This window comes from Neolamprologus brichardi, chromosome 23, assembly GCF_056152115.1.
Source record: "Neolamprologus brichardi isolate AB-2024 chromosome 23, ASM5615211v1, whole genome shotgun sequence".
In the NCBI taxonomy this organism is placed as follows: Eukaryota; Metazoa; Chordata; class Actinopteri; order Cichliformes; family Cichlidae; genus Neolamprologus; species Neolamprologus brichardi.
In genome coordinates this window covers 41992371-42000630 of record NC_142125.1, presented here as the reverse complement: position 1 = coordinate 42000630, position 8260 = coordinate 41992371, and positions in this window count along the sequence as shown.

The window sequence follows — 8260 nt, the reverse complement described above, 5'->3', positions numbered from 1 at the left end:
TGACCTGGGGGCAGAATTGATTGTGAACTGAAAAGGGAAAATGCTTATGAACTTGCAAATTAAAAACATGATGCATTTAAAGTAACCCTTTTTCATTTTTATTTAAGAAGAGAATTTGTTCTAGTGTGCGATGGCCTGTTCCTTTTCGTGGAGATAATTTCTCCTGCCTTAAGGAAAATCCCTTCACATGGCACAGAGGAGGCTGAAGTGCAGAGAAACTGGTAGAGATGCAGTTATACAGTCTACCTGGGCCCCACAAACTATCAGCTAAAGAGAATAAATAAATTAAATTGTTGCACATTTTGTAGACTAACATTTTAAGATTATTTTAAAAATAAAATATCTTTTTTAACATTAAATGTTACGAGTCAAATCGAAGTCTTTCTAAAGTTATTTAATGATATTTATATTATGAAAAGCAGATTTTTGACATTTTAAGTTTTTCCCATTTTCAGATAAAATAAACACGCACAAAACAAAAGCAAACAGCCAGAACACAAAGCTGGAAAACCCACCCGATCGACCAAAATCAACTCAAAATACTCCCACACAACGGGACCTCCTCTATTCCTCGCTGGCTCCAAATCTCTCAGTATAATGATCAGTGGTTCGCTATCTGTCACCATCAAAACGCTCCACAAATCCCGCGAATGATTCACCTGCTTATAAACCATTGAATCAGACACCGAAGCAGTTAGGTTCTAAATGAAGCTTCGGACGTCACTGATCACGACTGATTATTTGGGCATAACAAGGGGCGTTGTGCACGGAGGAAACAGAACACAGCATTCCAAGAAAAACACCTGCTACCTACAGTAAATATGGTGGTGGTTCCATCATGCTGTGGGGTGTGTGGCCAATGCAGGGACTGGGAATCTTGTCAAAGTTGAGGGACACATGGATTCCACTCAGTATCAACAGATTCTGGAGACCAATGTCCAGGAATCAGTGACAATGCTGAAGCTGCGCTGGGGCTGGATCTTTCAACAAGACAACGACCCGAAACACTGCTCAAAATCCACTAAGGCATTCATGCAGAGGAACAAGTACAACGATCTGGAACGACCATCTCAGTCTGTGGTGTGAGCTGTTCATGCTCGGAAGCCATCAAACCTGAATGAACTAGAGATGTTTTGTAAAGACGAATGGTCCAAAATACCTTCAACCACAATCCAGACTCTCATTGGAACCTACAGGAAGCGTTCATGAAGATGATTTTTATTATTATGGGTAGGGTAACCTGTAAGAGCGATCGGCACTAATAAATACTTTTACCGTTACTGTTTCACAAAAGGTTAAAAAGTGAATGTCCACAATTTAGACTTTGATTGCTTTTTTAAAAATCTCCTTCAATTTAGCAAAAGCAAAATGAAATAATAAAAGTCACAAAACAATAGTCTAATCATTTAAACTATACTTATCTAACTAACCTACTCTGAGCTCATGGTGATTTTGTTCTTATCTTTGGTGAAGAGAGGTTGGATGAAGGATGAGCACGAATGGATCCAAAGACGCACTTCTTCCGAGATGATGATAATTACCCAACAGGAAATCAGTTAGACATTCAGTGATGTAAATCAAAATCTTTCAAAATGAGCAGATGAAAAGCCAAAAATTGCAAAATCAATTCACAGGTTGGACTGCGGTTCCCCCCTCAGTATCTCTGCTGGAAGTTTCAGCTGTCAACCTCTCAGATCCAATCTCCTGTACTGCTCATCTTGCAGAAGACAAGAGGGAGGAACCTCGACTCTTTTCTTCACCTCACTTTTACACATTCTCACTCTTTCTCCCACTTCTCCTACTCGATGTCACATCTTCACATTTTGGCCATCCAATTTAGTAGTTGACATTTAATCATCCAATCTATCTCTCCCTATCTCACAAGATTTCACACAAGGTTTAAACATTTAAACTTGAAAATCACTGAATTACATTCTCTTTGTTATTTTTTAACAAAGAAAATTAGACATTACATTTAAACATTTAATCACATATGGATATAATTCAGTTTATGTAATCCTGCTTCGATTAAGTTTGTTTTGAACACATTTTACATGAACATTCAATGCAACATGATCTCTTTTTAATTCAAATACTCAGTAAGAGGCTAAGGGACAAATGACACTGTCATAACCAACTAATGGGATGGTTTCCCAAATAAAATAATTACTGTTTTGTTTTTGTTCATTGATTGAGAGAGTTTATTTCCAAACATGATTGTACATATCTGGCAGTTTACTGTTGCCTGAACAGAGGCATGATGATCCTTCCAAAGATTATGGGCCCTGGTTGAATCTAGTTTCTATAGGTCATCTACAAAGCAATGAAATGTGATGTTATGCTTTTTAAAAATGGACCCCATGGGAAGCAGAAATAAAGAAAATGGGCCCCAATATAGAACCCTGAGGTACACCACAAGTAAGTGGGGACAAAGGTGATGAACACAGTCCTAAATTAACAGAGAGAAACTCCTATCTCATGTTGTTGTGCCACAGGACTTACAGAAAGACCCTTAAAAGCAAAACATCAAATTTATTTTTGAGTGAAAATGTGAAAAACGTTGCAACTATATACAACACGATGTCCACAGTGTTGAAGGTCCCAATTCTTAAGTGTAGTGTTTTCCACAAAACAAGGAGAGAACACAGAGAGGGAAAGCAGACAGACGGTAAGACAGCACAGCAAGGAAGAAGGGACCAGGTCTGATAAATATGGCTTAACCCATCTAAGGCCTTTACGTTTAATACCCATACACAATTCAAGATGTGAGAAAAGAATGCCTTGATCTACAGTGTCAAATGTCATAGTCAGGCCCAGACCATGAGGACAGCAGAATTACCATTATCAACAGTTAAAAACTGGTCATTAAAGACTTAAACATTTCATAGAAGATGTTTAAATCCAAGTATAAATGTAGTTGGGTATAAACTATCCATCCATCCATTCGCTTCCACTTATCCATCTCAGGGTCGTGGGGGGCGCTGGAGCCTATCCCAGCTGTCATAGGGCGAGAGGCGGGGTACACCCTGGACAGATTGCCAGTCTGTCGCAGGGCCAACACACAGGGACAGACAACCATTCACACTCACATTCACACCTATGGGCAATTTGGATTTTCCAATTAACCTATCCCCACAAGCTGCATGTCTTTGGACGGTGGGAGGAAGCCGGAGTACCCGGAGAGAACCCACGCAAACACGGGGAGAACATGCAAACTCCACACAGAAAGACCTGATGGTGGAATTGAACTCAGGACCTTCTTGCTGTGCGGCAACAGTGCTAACCACCGTGCTGCCTGGGTATGAACTACCTTCTCTAAAACCTTTGACAGAAAACAGAGCTTAGAAATGGGCCTGAAGTTAGAGAGAAGAAAAACGTCCAAATTGCTCTATTTGATAAGGGGCTGCATGAGAGCATGTTTAAAAGCTACTGGGACACACAGAGACAACAGATAGAAATTAATTAGGTTAACAACACATACCCCAAGAGTGTATAAGCAATCAGAAGGCATATTAACTATTCCGGTTAAAAAAAAGAGAGATCTTAACCTCCTAAGACCCGAACTCTTCCATGGCATGCAATATATATATTCATTACTTGCACTAGCATGCACTGTTTAATACAGTGTTGTTTTCCTTGGATAATTTAGTGGATCCAGTAAAAAAGTGATTTTTGGTATCAAAATCATATTGCCGTTTTAAACAGAATATATATAATGACTTTTTAATTAAAACTGATTTTATTTTTTTATTTTATTTGATTAAAACTGATTTCATTAAGTAATTAAGTAATAAAAAGACATGCATTCTTTCCTGCATAATGAGGTACACAGGCTTTTTGATTGGGGGCTTCTTTGTCTGGATATAAGCCAGAAATGTTATTAATGTATATGAAAACTTGGAGAGCATCCCATAAAAAATACCTGTTTTCTATATGATTGATGTCTTTACACAGCCTAGACTAGCCTCACATAAATGCAATTTCTCACAACAAGCAAATATTGCCCTGGGAGGGGATCATTTCAGTTTTGTCTTGAATTACAGTTACAATGAGACAAAATCCTTTGCAAAATTTTTCATTTTCTTTCCACTGCATGTGTGATGACAGGTTATTATTATATAAGTTCATTAGCATATTTCATATCCTGCTGCCAGGCATTCCCAGCTTTCTGTCTCAATCAGCAGAAGAGATGAGACACAGGTGCTGGCTGAGGAGAGCTTCATGACTAACAAAACATGTGGTAAACATTTATTTTTTGCCTGTTTTATTTTCTCTTTTTAAATCTTTTTATGACTTTGTGATTCTGTCTTGAAAGGTGCTATATAATTAAAAATGTATTTATTATTTATGGAAACAATATTTTTTTCATCATTCAGCAAGATCATTCCCAACAAAGATAAAAATAAGAGCTACAAACACTGTAATAACACCTTTAAATGAAAACACACACTAGTAATATCATATACCGCAATCAGTGTTGGTCAAGTTACTTGAAAAAAGTAATCAGTAATTAATTACTGATTACTTTCCCAAAAAAGTAATCCCGTTACTTTACTGATTACTTATTTTCAAAAGTAATTAATTACTTAGTTACTTAGTTACTTTTTAAAAACAAGATTTACAACCTGAATAGGTGATAAAGCGATAGATCTTTCAGCCCAATTCTACTTTTTCTACATAATCCATCATACAAAATGTAATCAAATGGAAAAGTCTCTTTTTAAAACTTGTTTTGTTAGTTTTAATCTTTTAACTTTATGCATGAAGCAAAATTTTAATTATATGCACCATTATCTGACTGGAAGAAATTAGTTTAACATTTAAACCTATTTTCTGCACATTCCAGCACATAATAAATATATATAAAATATATATATATATATATATATATATATATATATATATATATATATATATATATATATATATATATAAATAATTTTTTTTATTTTTTTGTGTTTACACTCACTCTTTCAGTTGCAAGTAAAACACAGCAGAAAATAAATAAAGTCAAAGACTAGCGGTCCTTTTGCTCTATTTTCACCTGTAAAGCAGGAGTAGAGTAGGCGGAGGTTTATCCTGGTGCAGGTGTGCTGCAGCGGTCAGTGGAAGGATACCGCAGTTTCTCTGTGAGTTTCCCATTACGTCGTAGCTACTCGGTGCTTGCTTGGAAGTTTAGGGGTTTTTTTCGCTGTAAAAAGAAGTTTTCTTCCCACGCACAGCGGACACTAATGTTTTTGTCACTTTTTACGGAATCAAACTCAAAGTAAGGTCAGTACTTCCACGCTTTAAACGCTGCACGCTCATACTCTCTCCGCACTCGATATATGATCCATTGTTGATCTGCACACAGCTGTTGTCACGAACATCACACTCGCTTACGTCACTGTCATGAGACATTCTCGCAAGAAAATCACGGTTTTAGTAACGCAGTAACGCAGCGTTCCTACGGGAAAGTAACGGTAATCTAATTACCGTTTTTGCAATAGTAATCCCTTACTTTACTCGTTACTTGAAAAAAGTAATCGGATTACAGTAACGCGTTACAAGTAACGCGTTACTGCCCATCTCTGACCGCAATGTGCCGAGACATCAAATCTGCTTCAAATGGTAAAGAAAAATGCATGCTTGCCCTCTGTCAGACACAGTGCTACCTTATCAAACACTCAGCTATACAAAGAATTGCAACCAAGACAGTAATCAACAGAATTAATTCTGTTGACAACGTCTCGCATGCAAACACACAAACACGCTCTGGTCAGATGAGACCAAAATGGAACTTTTTGGCCAAAATGCAAAACGCTATGTGTGGCGGAAAACTAACACTGCACATCACTCTGAACACACCATCCCCACTGTCAAATATGGTGGTGGCAGCATCATGCTCTGGGGGTGCTTCTCTTCAGCAGGGACAGGGAAGCTGGTCAGAGTTGATGGGAAGATGGATGGAGCCAAATACAGGACAATCTTGGAAGAAAACCTCTTGGAGTCTGCAAAAGACTTGAGACTGGGGCGGAGGTTCAGCTTCCAGCAGGACAACGACCCTGAACATAAAGCCAGAGCAACAATGGGATGGTTTAAAACCAAATATATCCGTGTGTTAGAACGGCCCAGTCAAAGTCCAGATCTAAATCCAATCGAGAATCTGTGGCAAGATCTGAAAACTGCTGTTCACAAACGCTGTCCATCTAATCTGACTGAGCTGGAGCTGTTTTGCAAAGAAGAATGGGCAAAGATTTCAGTCTGTAGATGTGCAAAGCTGGTAGAGACAGACCCTAAAAGACTGGCAGCTGGAACTGCAGCAAAAGCTGGTTCTACAAAGTATTGACTCAGGGGCTGAATAATTACACACACCCCACTTTGCAGTTATTTATTTGTAACAAATGTTTGGAATCATGAATGATTTTCGTTCCACTTCTCACGTGTTCACCACTTTGTGTTGGTCTTTCACGTGGAAGTCCAATAAAATTGATTCATATTTGTGGCTGTAATGTGACAAAATGTGGAAAAGTTCAAGGGGGCCGAATACTTTTGCAAGCCACTGTACATGATTGACTACTCAAATTAGCAGCAAAGAGACCAGAAGGGCTTCGGGACACTGGACACTGTATACTGTGGGATGGGCGGCATATCACTTTGCATTGCTATCCGAGCTTGAGTGTGTGAGTGTAGCTATCTGGCAAAAAAGTGAGTTCAAACAAGATTACTGCAGCAGTAGAAATACTTCACTCACTGACATGAAACTGTGTATGCAAGTAAAATAAAGTCATTCATTCAGTCATTAAAAGTCAAAAGCCACTCACTGAGGAACTGTAAACATCAACACTTCACCTAGTTCTTTTGATTCCTCAGAGGCATCTGATGGGAGACAAAACACTGCTCGGTAGACTATTTAACACTTTATTTCTCTTTCACATCACTTCTAGAAGGGAGATGCGTCCTGCATGACACACTGCCATGGATCTCAAAATGGTAACAGTTTTATTATAGCTCTCATTCTAGTCTAAACAACAGTGTCTCAGTAACTTTCCACTAGAGATGGTCGCCTCTTATCTACATTTTCCCAGGCAAGCGTGAGCAAGAGTCTGCAATTTTCTACTCCCCAAGGACACATGGTCTCATACCTTTGTTTTTCAGGGCTGTGTTCACTTAATACTACACTATATAACTTTATAACACTTATTAATAAAAAAAAGCGTAGCATTATTGAAGTACTGTAAATTATTTAATCCCAACAGAATGTAGGGCAAGTGTTTTAAAATCAACTGTACATGGTGACTTTGAAAAGATGCAGAAGAATTCGTTTGTAATTTAAACAGTGCTCTATAACATGTTTGTGGGCATGGAGATAGCAATTGCTTTAATTATTATTTGAAGCAATTAGAAGCACCGCTGTGTGCCGAGATCCCTTCAGTCAGGCCAGTCTCTCACTATACTCCTAATCCAGTTGTGATAAACTCAATTCGTATTTGGAATCAGTTTAGGAAAACTTTCAGGCTACGTAGTCTTTCTCTCTTTGCACCAGTTATTAGAAACCATATGTTTGCCCCCTCTTTATCCAGTGGAGGCTTTCAGGTCTGGTGTAAAAATGGTATCCTGTCAATGCAAGACCTTTACATAAGCAACAATTTGCCTCTTTTGAGCAGCTGGTAAACAGGTTCTCCATACCCAAATGTTACGTCCCCTGGCTAGTCTAGGGGGTTGAAGGGACGAACATAAAGGTGGATAGTGAATGAGGAGCCAAGATGGTAACTTTAAAAGGTTTATTTAATGCTGGTGATGAGATTTGGGTTCAGACTGAGGTATAAATTCAGGGAGAGCCAAGGCCAACATAACAAACAAAACATCCCTGATGTAAAAAATAAAAGAAACTTACCTAACTCCAAAGAAAACAAAATATACAACCTATAACCATAACCTACCTAACAACACAAACAGGAGAAAACGGGATGTCAAAACAAAAGGCAGCTCTCACCTACATGCAGTCTGAACATGAAAACAAAAATGCACATACAAGTCACAAAGGCATGCAATCAAAATGGCCAGAGGGCACAGAAACACAGCTCCACAGGCCTTAAATAGTGCTGTGCTAATTAACAATTATCTGGACTCTGAGCAGCATCCAATCAGGACAGAGGAGGTGGAGCCTAGACAAAACAAAGAGTTAGTAGGGAGAAGAGACATCCTCCTGGGGGATGTAACACCAAATCTAACTTTTTTGGAGACTTACAACTACGAAACTTTGTATCCTCACATACTG